Below are 12,394 nucleotides of genomic sequence, written 5' to 3' on the forward strand. Positions count from 1 at the left end.
CCTGGGCTCCTGTCTTTCTTCTGCGGGCAGTGGGGGGTGCGGCCCAGGAAGTTCAGGGTCACAAGCCAGTCGTGAGGCCACATAAGGGCTGGGGGTCTGAAGAGAGCCTCCTGGAGTCCCCTAGTCCTCCAGCTCCTGCTATGCCTTCCTGGGTCAGGGCCTCTGCTAGTACCCCAAAGGCAAAGGGAGAAATCCCCAAGCCTACTGTCAGGAACGGCCCAGGGAAACTGAGTCATACTCTAATGGCCCAGGTTAGTGGCTGGTTCCTGTTCCTGACCTTAAAAGGCAGTGCTTTCCTGAGTCTTCAGCCTCTTGGGTTTGAAGGAAAATCTTTAAATCAGCATGGGAAGGTGAGGTGGGTAACTGGCCCTGCTCCCTGCGTACTGAACAGGTCCCAGCGTGGCTTGCAGCCCATCCTCCTGCGGCTCCCCTCCCCAGCTTCCCCAGGGCCTCATCAGTTTCCCCTCGTCCTGGGGAAAGGCAGGCTCACACCCATCCCTCCTCCGTTAGAATCCCAGCAGCAGGATCAGCTGAACAAGTCCAGGGACCTCGCCAGACACATTGTGTCATTTCTAACACCTAGAAGGTGGGGAGGCCCCAGCGAGATCCCTGACACCTCAGTCCACACTCCCAGGTCACTGCAGGGCGGGGTCCTCAGACTGGCTGGGGCAGAGGACCTCAGGGTGGCACTCCGGGTGGCTCCTGTCTGGACAGCACTGTCAGGTGCACGGAGGAAGAGGGACCTGCCCAGGTAGGAGGTAGTGAGTGCCAAGTGACACTGAAATGACCAGCACTGCCCCCATGACATGAAGGTGCAGACACAGGGACAGCTTTGGGTGTCCTGGGAACTGAATCAGAGCTTTGCATGACCCAGTTACATGCAGGGCTTCCAGGAAATGATGGCCAAGGTCCAAGTCTGCATGTCGGTGAGCATTGATGGGGGTCATCTGTGTGTCACTGAGAACGCACTGCAAACCTGAACTCTGTGCACACACAGGACACTGCAGCCCAAGCAACATGTGACACAAGACACGGCCCTCCGTGTGGCTCTCCCTTCACTCAGGCTTAACAGGAACTCCGGGCCATGCCAGTGAGCTTGTTACCCCGAGTCACGCCCAGGTTTCTTCCACGTCACCTCTGATTGGGGGAGGAGGCATCAGAGCAGAGGGCTCACCCCATGCACCTGGCTGGGCCTCTCCCCCACAGCCTGGCCCCAGGCGAGGTTCCATCCTGTCTGGGCTGTGTGGTCACGCAGTGGAAACTTAGCCACAAGACAGCTCCAGCCCCACCTGCGCCTCCCCTGTGAGACTCTCAGGTTCTGAGAAAAGAAAGCTGTAGACATCAATGTCCCCCAAGATCATGATGAATTCAGACTCCCCAGTGCCACCCCAGAGCAGACACCACACGTGGGCCAGCATACCAGGCAGCTGCAGCCAGCCAGGGGTCCACCTGCAGAGACCTTCCAGGAGATGGCTCACAGGAGGACATGGACATTCTAGGCTCCTCAGAAACCCTGATCCTCTCCTTGGGCTGCTATGGCAAGGGCCAAGGGCCACCAAGGGGGGCAGCAGCTCTGCCCAGAGCCACCCAGGACGTGGCCATTCTCAGCATCCTGGCTCATCCAGCCCCTGTGGCCACCACACCCTCCCCTCCCTCCTGGCTGCTCCGGGTGGCCCTGCTTTGAAGAGGGTGCTCACTAGAACAGAAGGCCCCCTTCCACAGGAGAAGCCCAGGACTCCAGCAGCACAGGTGTTACCTGGAGATGAGGATGCTCTGCCCATCCTCACCCCAAGCAGGGAGCCGACCTTCACCTTGTGTTCCTGTAACAAAGTACCCGAGACTCTGTACTTTATAAAGACAAGAGAGTACCCACATCCTGGTGAGGCCCCTGGCTGTGGCACAGGATCATGGGGAAACAGAAAGGGAACTTGTGGATCCAGAGGACCGAGAATGGGAGCAGCACAGGAGGAACCAACCAACCACACCCAAACCACGGTGCTGTGGCCCTCACTTGCTAACCTGTAGTTTGCTCTGTGATTCATGTTACCGTCTCAGAACTTTCCTCCATCCCAAGGTGGGCCCCACCACACTAACCCCAGGATCCCTGGTCCTTTTACGTCATTGGTCTTCCCGGCATCTCCCATTCCCATTCTTCCTGGGTGTTAGGGCCTTCTGCAGGGCACCCAGGCAGTGGCACTGTGGGCACCTGCCTGCCTCCCGTGGTCGCTGCTGTGTTTTCCTCTGAACTGAGGGACCTTGGGCTGATATCTTCTTCTTTTCATACAATGTTGCTGGTTTTCCTTAGGATCCCTGTGCTTTTCTACCAGCCTATTCTTCCTTGATAATTATATATCCATCAACTTTCCATTGCCTATAAGCTCAGGCTCACAAAGCTTTAGGGCACAGACAACACGTAGACAAATTCTTCACCAGAATGCAACATGCACAGCCTGGTCCAGTTCCAATGGAGTCCTCACTGTATCTGAAACCTGCTGATCCTGGCTGTCCCTGTCCTCATTCCTATTAGCATTCTAATCTTCCGGGCTCTGTGTTCCCATCAAGCTCAGCTTATAGCATTCAAAGTCAGCCTTCCTTTTCTAGCACAAAATGCCTGATGCACATAATTGAAAAGAGGAAAGGTTATCTTCAGCTCACGCTTTCAGAGATTTCAATGCGTGGTCAGCTGGCTTCAAGGCAAAAATACAGCACAGGAGCCTAGTGAAGAAAAACTCATCTCAACCAGGAAACGGACTGCATCAGAAGAGATCAATTAGTAAGAAGAAAGCCAGAGACCAGATCTAATCCCCTGAGATCACGCCCCACCCAAGACTCTCGCAGACACACCAAGAAGTGTGCCTTACTAATCTCCTAGGCATATCGCAAGCCAATCAAGTTGACAATCACAATTAACCATTGCAGAGCTCAACACTGAAGGTGTCAGTAAGGGAGGTGAAGAGTTAACCTGGTGGTCACCTCCCCAGCAGAGACTCCAGCCAACATGGCCATCGAGGCAACCCTGCGGCCGCTCTCTGGAATCCATGGCCGGTCACATATCTGCCATAGGAGTGATGCCCCCCACAGGCCAAGGCCAGCCCAATGCAGCTCCAGCCTCTCCTGGGCCACCCAAGTTACCACAGTGTTAGCGGATTCAGCCACTAGAGACTTCACGGCCCAATATATTGTTTGCAGGCGGAGCCTGGGAGGAAGGGATGGCCGCTGCCTTTGCTCTCACTTCCTGCCCTCCACAGGCTGAGCACATCTGCGCTGGCCAAGCCCCTTGGCCACCCTATTGCTGCCCTTAACCAGTGGGCCACAGATTGAACCTTCTGAGAGTGAGCCACATAAACCGCTCCTGTAAATTGTGAATGTCGGGTATTTTGTCCCCACAATCAGAAAGTAACCAAGGCACACACCTACACCCCCTGGTACGCTGATTTCCCTATCGGCAGGTGCCTTCCTCTGGGGAACCTCTGACCAGCGCTCAGCACTCCCATCACTGGAGAAATGTAGATTAAAACCACAGCAAGACTCTGCCACACTCATCAGGAAGCTACTCAAAACAGCACTAGAAAAAAATGGGAAAACAAGTGCTGACTAGGTTTGGAGAAACTGGAACACCTGTGCACTGGCATGGGAATGCAAAATGGCACAAGTGCTAAGGAACATTCAGCAGTTCCTCAAAAAGCTAAACACAGAATGACTGCATGGCCCAACAGTTCCACTTAGGGGCATTCATACACACAAAAAATGAAAGCAGGCACCAGATAGATATTTGTCTACTCACATTCATAACAGCTACTCATGACAGTAGAAAAGAGGAAGCAATCCAAGTGTCCCTCTCTGGGTGGGAGATACAGAAAATATGGTATGTCCATATAGTGGAATACTACACACCTTTAAAAAATCACTTCTGATTCACACTAGAACAGGAATGAACACACTAGAATAGGAGTGATCAGTGAAATAAACCAGCCACACGAGGACCAAATGCCACACAGTCCCACGGCTGAGTCTGATTGATAGCTGGAGAGGGGAGTGTGGTGGGAGACACAGATTTGCCGTTTGACAGGTACCGAGTTGCAGGTGAGGATGAAAAAGGTCAACAGGTGATGAATACTTAATGCCATTGAATATGCTTTTAAATATCGCCAAAATCATACACTCTAGGGCATGTATATTTTACATTTAAAAATTAACCAAACAAGCCATACATGCCCATGCAAGGCATCCCATCTGCCCACAGGAAATACCCAGTGCCCCTGGAGCCCAGAGTGAGCTGCCCTACAACCCCTCTCCTGTCCCCTTCCTCCCACAGACAAAGAGCAGGGGACAGCACCAGAATGGGGGCCCCAAGCCCTGGGTGAGCCTGGACAGCCCGCCCAGCCTGCTCTGCCTATCCCCGCAGGAGAACATGGTGGAGGAGGAGCCCTCACTGGGGTCCCCACCACCAACTTAAGCCCCTCTGCTGGCCCCGAATCTCACAGCTGACCCCCAAAGTCCCAGCTGCTTCCCAGATGTGGTTCCCACCATTCCCCAACACTGGCCTGGCCCAGTCACCCTCAGCCTGTCCACTCCACCTCCAGGTTGCTGTCAATCTGCAACCCTAGGTCTCTCCTGTCACCACTGGCATCTGTACCTCACAAGGTCCCTGATTCCCATGGGCCCTGCTTCCTGACCACCCCCCCGGGGCACCTCACCTCACCTCTCTCCAGCCTCCTGCTCCCCATGCCCTGAGAGCACGGCCTCCTCCACTGCTCCCCGAGGACCCCAACACTGTGCACTCCATGGCCCAGGCTCCATGGGTCCTCAGCTCATCCCTTCTCCTGCCTACTTCCTGTGGCAGAGCTCACAGCCTTCCCCTGTGGCCTCCTGGGATGTTCAAAGTGCCCATGGTGGTCACTGTGTCCTCTAGGAGATGTCCCGTGGGTCCACTCTGCTCCAGGACTGACTCCCTCCCTGCCACGCTCACATACCGTGATTGCTCATTCACTGTTGGTCCTGCTCACCACTCGAGGCTCACTACTCGGATTTGAACGAGGGAGTCTCACCATCTACATCCTGCCGAGCCAGGGCCGCCACTGTGCCAGGGACCGGGTGGGCCATCAGCCAAGCTCGCTGGTTTGGGCAGCATTCCTGTTATAAACAACTGAGTTGAAGCCAGAGAAAATAGACAGAGGCAGGAGGACTGCAAATTTGACAGCAGCCAGACAACTTAGTAGCTTAGGGAGTCTCTTAGTTACTTTTTACTCATTGCTGAGACAAAATACCTGATGCCCAAAGTTGGGAAAGAAAAGGTTTATTTCTTACAGTTTTTGGAGGTTTCAGTCCATACTTGGCTCCAAAGCATGTGGTATGGCGGGGCCACAGTTCATGGTGGCTGCAAACAGCAAGGCAGAAACCAGCAAGAGAGAGAGACACGCCCTCCTCCAGCCATTACATCACATCCTGGCTCCACCCTTAGGTGGGTGTAGCACTGATGCCATCAATCCAAGCACTAGACAATGAACCATCACAAATGCACAATGCAAACTCATGAGGCCTGGGGGCCACGGACATAAACCATGAAGGGAGACTCTCAAAATAATAAGTGAAGGAGAGGGGAAAGACAAAGGGAGGGCTAGGGTGTGCAGCCCCTGGCCTCCATCCCTCACTGCCCATTTGGGGACACCGCGCTCTGCTCCATGCAGCGCACACACCTGCAGCCCAAGAGCAGGTGCCCTCAGGAAGGAGTCCTGGTTCACGACTGATCTTTGAGGAGAAATTGCACACCTGCCGGCAGAGGAATCAAAGGCTCACCTGCCGCTCACAGTGACGCCCAAAAGCCTGGTTAGAACAGAACTATTGCTTGGCCCTGAGATGGGAAATGGTGACATGAGGGAAATCACGTTATGTGAAAGTGGTGACTGAGCCTGAATCCCGTCCGCCTCCTGCAGAGAGCCACCTGCACATCACGTCCATTTCTTTATGGATTTTAGAAACAAGAGACTCTGAAGGTTCCAGGAAGTCCAACCCACCACATTCCCAAAAGTAAGTTCCCACTGTTTCCTTCGAACATGTTCTCGAGGCTCCAAACCCTGAAACCAATGGACCCTGACAAGACACATTTGTGGAGTGCACCATGGTGCCACCCCTGTGCCTGCTGAGTCCTAGAAAAGGCTGCACTCTGCCACGTTACCAGGGAGTGCTGGCAGGGCCACCAGGTGCCAGAAGAAGGGAGGGACCAGTCCTCCCAAAAGCCCGAACTGTATCAGCACCTGACCTGAGCCCTTCAGACCCTGGCAGAAGGTGGGACGGGGAGGGGCTTCCGAGACCATCTGGGCTTTGGACGGCTCAGGAGAAGTCAGCTCAGTCCACAACCTTCTGCAGGACACCTGTCTTCCTGTCACCTGGGCAGGTGAGATGTGGCCAATCAGAGTGACATCCCAAGGGCCGTTTTTATTTAAACCAGGGCTGCCACTGTATCTTTCACGGAACTTGTATCCTGTGATGGGATACGATGGAATCCATGTAGAAAAAGTTTTTTCTTACGTTCCACAAGTAAGCTCTTAAATGCCAATGCCAATGGCTTAAGTCAAGCACCGTAGCTGGCCAAAGGACATGTTGTACCACAGGCTTCTTCTGCTCTCCCCCAGAGCAATGGGGGCTCTGCATGAGAAAGGTGCTGGACCGTGACCAGCAGGCAGAGTAGGACCTGAAGACAAGGGAAGCAAACAAGGCGACCCGATGATGCGCCACCTTATCACCTGGAGGCAATTTCCGGGCTGCCAGGCAGGGAAGCAGAAGCCAAATTGTGTCTGTCGATCTGGATTTGCTGTCTCAGAAACAAGGGTTTCAAGGGGTCAAGAATCCCACCGTTCGCTGGCAGAATGCTGGGAAAGAAGTCTAGAAATGTGCAGAGGAGTCCCCTCAACTCCTTGTTGGAGTAGTGAAGTTTGTAGTGTGAGAGGAACCTGCCAGGATCAGGAAAAGAACCCCCAGAGGTGCTCAGGCAGAGGGATTCCCAGAGTTCACTCAATGCAGAGAACAGTTCATGTGCAAATGCCCTGGGAGACCCTGGGAAGCGGACAGAACCTTCAGACCCCACCACCTTAGGGACGGGGCTCAATCAATCTAACAGGAGCTCGCTGTGTGCTTGAGAGTGGTCAACACCGGGTAAGTGCTGCTGTTTATAATCAGGCAAAAGAGAGTTTAGTTCCTCAGCTTCACTGTCACAGACAAGAAGCCCACAAGCCACAGGTGAGCAGGGAATACAATGCATAGCACTCTGGGAGGCTGAAGCAGGAGGATCGTAAGTTGGAGTCCAGCCTGGGCAACTTAGTAACTCACTGAGACTTTGTCTCAAAAAAAAAAAAAGAAAAGAATATAACAGAACCCAACATCCAGCAATGTAAAAACCACAACACTCAGTCTTGGATATGACAAAGCCTTCAAAGAAATAAAAAAATAGAGTTCATAACCAGGAAAAAAAATCATCATTCAATAGGAATAGATCCTTAAATAAAAGAAATGATGGGTTAGCAGCCAAGGACCATGAAGGACTATTTTAAATATTTTCTGTATGTTACAGAACATAGAGAAAATCTGACCACGCTGAAGAGAGATATATGTATAAAATAACTGCTTATGATTCTTCCCCAGAGTCAAAACAAACAGGAAAGGTAAATGTTTTTAATCCACTCAGGACAGTGGCAGAGTCAGGACACCACAATTAGAGACACTCGTGAAAAAATCTTCAGGAACAGGGCAAGGATGATGGGATAAGTGTATTTGGAGCAAAGAGGAGCATCCTGAGGAACAAAAATAGCAATCTGTATTTTTCCTAAAAAATAATAATGCGCTGTATCTTTGATCACACTGCATATAAACTACAAATACCTCTGCATTCACTTTAAGTCATCTCTAGATAATTCATAAAACCTAACGCAGTGTTTAAGTGCTGTGTAAATCACTGCCATACTGAACCCTTGAGGGGACAAAGACAATCTTCCACCTGTTTAGTAAGATGCGATTTTGTGTTTTTGACCTGCGATGGGTTGAGGGTGAACCCCTTTAACGCAGTAAGGGGTGGGAACTAATTGTATCTGCACCCAGAATCCCAGATGACTCCCACTGATTTCCTTCTCACAGGAACAAATAGAAGCTGCAGGAGAACAGAAAGCACTTAAAGTTTCCCGGAAACAAGTGGTCATACTACTATCTGTCAAAGCAGATCCTCTAGGGAGAAGTAGAGAGGGTCACTTCTGAATGGTAGAGGGGACACGGCACCCAGATGTCCATGTGCCTAACGGCAGGCCACTAAAGAGCACCAGCAAATTAAAACCAGAACAAAGCAGCAGAACCATACAACCCCAGGCACTGGCCAGGATGCAGAAGAACAGGGATCCGGTGCACAGCGGACCACAGAGCCACCAGAGCCAGCTCTGTGACCACTGACAGGACACCAAGCCGCACAGTAGCTTCGGATTTTAGAACTTCTGCTTTCTTGCAAGGCCATGGGCCGAGAATGCCAGAGCGACTTCACCACCTGCTCTGGGCCTGGGGTGTCGGCCAGGGTGAATCTACCTGGCTGTCCTCGGCCCATGGGTACAAGGGAGGGCAGAAACCTGCTGCCCCAGGAAGCAGGAAGACCAGAGCCTGCTAGGGCGGCACCTCCTGGGGGATGCAAGAGCGGCCCACCTGTGAGGAGCCCTTAGGGCTTAGACCCAAAGTGTCCCCAAAGCCTCCCACACTCGTAGGCGGGCCTTCTGGAAGGTGACTGGGTTATGGAGCTGACAGCTGACTTCCTGTTAGGACATGGGGTCTGGATGAGAGCTGAGTCACGAGGGCGTGGCCTGGAAGAGTCCTCTCCATCCCTGGCCCCTCCCTTCGTCCTCTGCTTTGCGCCTGCCATGCCTTGAGTAGCTCTTCTCCACTGTGCCCCTCTGCCCCGCTGCCCTGCTGCCCTGCCCTGGATCCAGCTGACTACGTACGGACTGAAACTTCCACAAACTGTGAGCCGAAACAAACCTTTCTTTCCTTAAACTGTGGATGTCAGGTACTGTGTCTGAGCAACGAAGAAAGTGACTGAGGCGAGAGTTGAGGCACAGTCCTACCATCAGATCCACAAACCCAGGGGCTACTCCTCGCCCAGTGGCTGAGCAAGCCACTCTGACCCTCAGAACCTTCTTGCGTTAGATCCCAGCCTCAGAGAAGGGTGCTGGGGACCAGGTGACTTAGTGGGCTCCATGCCTGGCCCCTACCAGGTGCTAGTAAGTCTACGGCAGTCACCAGCCCTGGCTGCTCCCCGCTCAGCAGCGGCTCTGGGGCAGGGTAACCTACTGCAGGCTGAGACTTGGCAGCGGATGCCTGGTGAGCCAGGCAGGGCTGAGCCGAGGGCAGAGGTCCCATTTACAGGGGCACAGAGGTCCCGGCCAGCTGCCTCCTTCAAGTCTGTAGAAAAATCTCCAGGAGTGCAGGGCTGTGTAGCACCTAGGAGGTGGCTGGGGCCTCTGGGGTACAATGGCAGGGAGGGTCACCATAAAGGGTGACTCCCAGACCCAGGCACAGGAGGGAGTGCATTTGACAGCAAATACATGCAGCTTCCTCAGAGAAAAGCCGCTCCCGTCCCTCTTCCTAATCCAGGATGTGAGCCTTGCTCCATCCATGCCATGCTGTGGTCCATGCCAGGGCTGTGTCCAGGTCTTGGGGTCCAGCCCTGCATAAAGACTGTCCTGTGTGTCTGCACGAAGGGCACCCTGGGAGGCAGGTTCCTGCTGCTTAGGTCACAGCATGGGGCATGGAAACCAGACAGACCCAAGCTTTCACATTCCCTTGGGGTCATCATACAGACCTCGGCGGGGCCCACAGTGGCCCGATGCATAAGACCGCCCCACCCCTTTGTCTCTCACCACCCAGCACCCAGCACCCCAGAACTGCCATGCTTCTCTCCCGCTCCTGGCTTCTCCCTCAGGGTTTGTCTCCTGCTGACGCCATGTGGCTGAAGATCCGTCTACTGCTTTTTGTCCCTTTGTCTCCATCCAGAAAGCGGACCATAGGAGGCAGCGATGGGTCTTGTTCTCTACTCTGAGCTAAGCACCTAGAATGCAGGAGACACTTAGTAAACAAGAGTAGAAACGGGAGAGAGGGGACATGGGGAGGGCGAAGTGTCACTCATGTCAGCAAGACAAAGTCAGGCATCGAGAAGGGCCACTCCTTCACCTCACAATGGAGTCACCGCAGCAGAGCCTGCCACACTGCGATCTGGCATGAAGGACACTTCCGCCCACAGCTGCCTGTCCAGCCCTGGGTGGACGCTGGCCTTGTTCTTAACCCTGAAGTCAAGGGCAATTATTCCCAAACAACCAATCCAGCCTCCTTCCCTCACTTTACCGTTGAAAACCCTGGCTGCCCTCGCCTCCCTGATCCATCAGGGCACAGGCTGCAGCCTGCAAGCTGCTGCTCACTCTGATAAAGCCATTCTGTGCTGAGAGCCTCTCGGATTAAGTGGATAGTTGGGGGAGAGAGGCAGCGAGTGATGGAGGAGAGAGAGAAGAGGCAGAGAGATGGGTACTGATCACCCCCAGATGCAGACTTCCAGCATGCTTAGCATGGGCCCTGACCCTAGAAACCCATGAAATGACCAGAGTGGCTCAGTACCCGGCTGGCCTGGAGAGGCCTTGAGACTGTCCCCCACACTCTGCAGCCATCCTGGCGTCCACAGCAGCCAGCATCCTGGGGCAGCCACAGAGGGAACCAAGGCTGGAGCCACCAGCCAAGCCGGTCCCAATACACACACCCACTCTTCCCCAGAGCGTGGGATCCCGAGCCACTGATGCTGAGGTGGTTGGCCACTGAGCACTGTGGACAGGCAGGACAAGGGCATCCCAGTGGGCCTCCACCAGAGTCCACAGTGCTACTGAGCACAGGGGAAGATGGTGTCTGTGCTGCAGCTTGAGGAGGGAAAAGATCAGGAAAGGGGGACAGAAAGGGGGACATTGGGGGGACAGCGAGGGGCAGCGAGGGGCCTGGTGTGGCCAGGTCAGTGTCCCAGGGACCCACTCTCCTCGCATGATGCCTCGGATCATCAGGGCAGCAGACCAGGGGCGTGCGTGCTGGGGCGTGCATGGTGCCTTGAGCCAGGTGACAGAGTGAGGACCAGAGCTCTGCACCTCACACCCTCGAGCTTTGTCACCATTGCTGGAGCCATCGTTATCACCCAGGGTCACAGTGACAGGAAATCAGCATCCCCGGAAGTCGGAAGCTCCATCCCAGCATCTGGGGTGAGCAGTAGCAGCAGGAGCTGGGTGAGGGGACTCCCGGGCTCTGCGGTACCCAAAGCTACTGGGTCTCCCCAGGCTGTTAAAGGGGTGGCCTCCCAGCCCCAAAGGCTTCCTGAGAATTCAGTGCCAGGAGACAGGGCTGGGGGCAGTAGGGAGAAAAGTCCCTGGGGTGTCAGCATTCTAAGTCCCATGGACGGGGTAAGGGGGCTGTGCAGGCCTCCTGAGGACACTGAGGCAGAGTTGAGCCCGAGGGGCACTGGGGAAGCCAGGAGACAGGCCCAGCGCTTGGCATAGGAGGCCCCAGGTTCAGGGCACAGGGGGGCTGGGCCTTGCCCAAGCCCCTCCCTCTGAGTTCCCCCACTGAGTAAACAGAGATGAATCTTCCACACAAAGAGGGACTCCGGCTGATGCCTTTACTAATTGCCAGCAATAAAACTGCTAAATAAAGCCCAGGGATGGAGAGATGGATCTATGGGAGGCGTGCCCGACAGGACAATTAGGCCTGAGAGATGAACCCCTGTGTAGACACCCGCACCAGGCATGGATTATTAATAAAATCAGCCCTGAGCTCAGCTGGGGTAAAGGGACAGGGCCCCGGCTCCCTGCCCCACCATCGGAGAAGTCCTCCAGGATTGGAAAGCACACGTGGAGAGTCAGGCAGGACCCAAGAATCCACCACAGCTCAGGCCAGGCCCAAGTCCTCCTTCCAGATCACCATGGCTAAACCTTAGCAGCTGAAAACATGCATGCGGATTATCTTCTGTGGGTCAGGGGTTAGCAGCTAGGCTGGGTGCTTGTGGGTCATTGTGAAGCTGTAGAGGGCTGATGGCCTGGGTCTCACCTGAAGACAGGGAAAGGGACACTTCTGGGCCACCCGTGTGGCCTCTAACCCTCTGTTCCTGCCTGCAGACAGGACAGCTGACTTCACACAGAACCAGCAGCCAGGATGGATGCTGAAGCCTTTGCATGGCTGAGCTCAGGGCCACAGCCAGCAGCTCTGAGTGACCCTCTGATGTCCACAGTGCAGGGGAGGGGGCTCCACAAGATGCAGGGTCATGGGGCTCATCTTCCAAGCTGCCTGTCACACCCACTGTGCATACCGGGGACAGAGTCGGGGACACAGGGGCTGAGAGGTG

Source organism: Cavia porcellus, unplaced genomic scaffold (genome assembly GCF_034190915.1).
Source record: "Cavia porcellus strain 051 isolate PalLab524CR breed Dunkin Hartley unplaced genomic scaffold, mCavPor4.1 scaffold_23, whole genome shotgun sequence".
Classification (NCBI taxonomy): Eukaryota; Metazoa; Chordata; class Mammalia; order Rodentia; family Caviidae; genus Cavia; species Cavia porcellus.